We start from the raw sequence: 2,451 nt of genomic DNA, 5'->3' as shown, positions 1-2,451 counted from the left end.
TTTTCATTTTACTTTATCTATGAATACAATTTCCAGTTACTCTACATTTTTGCCAGTGAGAACAAGATTTTTAATGGCTTAATGGTATTATTTTATATTATGCACCACGACCATCCCTCAGTTGTTAGATACTTAAGTTGTTTCTAAATCTCCACTATTATAAATAATAGTGATAAGGTCTTTGTTTGTAAATTCTTGATTTTATCTGCAAGACATATTTTCAAAGGAAAATTGACTAGGCTTTCCATTTCTATACTGTCTGTCATTCAATGAATAGTTGACTAAACTTATTAGCAACAATAACAAAACAGAAAATGCAAAAGTGCAGCTGTCCGAGAAACAATTTCTAGATGGCTTTGAAATGCATCTTTTTAATAGCTATTTTTTAAATTTCTGTTGAAAGTATACACAGCAAAATGTACACCAATCCCACAATTTCTGCGTGTACAATTCAATGATATTGATTACACTCTTCAAGTTATGCAACTGTTCTCGTCCTCGTTTTCCAAATGGTTCTTCCCCCATTAACACGAACTCACTGCTCCCTAAGGTTCCTGTTTAATAGTTACACTTGAGGTTACCAAAAAATCCATCACCATCAAGTGGATTCTGACTCATAGCAACCCTATAGGACGGGGTAGAACTTTCCCATAGGGTTTCCAAGGAGGCCTGGTGAATTTGAATGGCGTTAGCACCGGAATTCTTAACCACTACGCCACCAGGGAAAACCCTGGAGGCGTGGTTAAGTGCTACGGCTGCCAACCAAAAGGTCAGCAGTTCCAATCCACCAGGCCTCCTTGGAAACCCTATGGGGGCAGTTCTACTCTGTCCTATAGGGTCACTATGAGTTGGAATTGATTCGATAGCAACAGGTTTTTTGGTTTGTTTTTTTTTTACACCACCAGGGTTTCCTTGAAGTGACTGAATGACAGTAATTCTAGGGCTTGACAAAAGCACTTCAAACACAGGGTTATGACAAGGTAGTAATCTCTCTCCTTTCCTCTCCTCTCCTGTCCTTTTCTCTTTTCTCCTCCTTGCCCTTTCTCTCAGTCTCTCTCTCTTTCTCCAAAACTTATGCACTCATGATGTCTGGGTTCTGAAATGAAGTTTGAGTTAAGTCAAATAACTAAGATATACCACTAACGAGAGAATTTTGATACTTTCAGCCATTTGTATGGTAGCATTTGTAGAAATCTCAGCCTGGTTTAAGAGAAGCTGCCAAGAGAGTCCATTTCTCTTTCTTCCTCAACTTTTCTCCAACGGGGATGAATAGCACTGCTTTTATCAAAACCGGAGAGTGGGCAGAGTTTTTCCAGGGAAGATCCCACTTTGCTACAAATTCCATATGGAGAGAATATCACAGGGATGGAGGGATGATTAGAGTCAGATCCCACAGCTGGGCAAAGCTACTGTTATTGCAGATAGTGTTAGTATGGGAGTAACTACCCAAGTGCGTTGAGGTGAAATCCTCAGACTTATTAATTTAGGGTCTAGGGATAGGCATCAGAAGGTCCATATGACAAATCCAGAAAATATGAACTAAATAGTGTGCAGATATGCTACTTTTTCCTGAGGGAAGTGGTCTATCTATACTCTTCTATAGCTGTCGTCATATTTTCAAACTTGTTCATGATCCAAAAGAGGCTAAGATTTTCCCAAAATAGTATAAGTTGAAAGAAACCTAACAATTACGCAGCGGCTTTGTCGTCACTGCCTGAGATGCCCTTTGCAGAAGACTGATTTTTTTGAGATCAAGGTCAGGCTACTCTGGATCAAGCAACTGGCCTCATTTCACCTTCCTCTTTTTCCCCATCCTAACTTCCTTTGTTTATTCTCTATCATATTCCCCCGTCTCTCTCCTTCATGTGGATTCTTTCTTTTCCTTGTCTTACTCCATACCTTCCTTTCTCTTTCTCTAACGTGATAGATGGAGTGGGGAAGCTTGGCTTAGGGTGGTGGGACAGCCAGTGTCTTAGTTGTCTAGTGAGGCTATAACAGAAATCCCACAAGTAGATGGCTTTAACAAAGAGAATTTTATTCTTTTACAGTTTAGGAGGCTAGAAGTCCAAATTCAGGAAGTCAGCTCGAGGGTGAAGCTTTGTCTCTCTGTCGACTCTGGGGCAAGGTCCTAGTCTTCAATCTTCCCCTTGTCTAGGAGCTTCTCAGTGCAGGGACCCTGGGTCCAAATGACATGCTTTGCTCCTGGCACTACTTTTTGGTGGTATGAGGTCCCCCTGTCTCTCTGCTTGCTTCTCTCTTTTATATGTCAAAAGAGATTAACTCAAAATAGAACCTAACCTTGTAGACTGTGTCCTGCCTCATTAACATAACTGCCTCTAATCTTGCCTCATTAACATCATAGAGGCAGGACTTACAACACACAGGAAAATCACATCAGATGACAAAATGTTGGACAATCACACAATACTGAGAATCATGATATAGCCACAT

This window comes from Loxodonta africana, chromosome 4, assembly GCF_030014295.1.
Source record: "Loxodonta africana isolate mLoxAfr1 chromosome 4, mLoxAfr1.hap2, whole genome shotgun sequence".
In the NCBI taxonomy this organism is placed as follows: domain Eukaryota; kingdom Metazoa; phylum Chordata; class Mammalia; order Proboscidea; family Elephantidae; genus Loxodonta; species Loxodonta africana.
Note: the sequence above shows the minus strand (reverse complement) of the source record.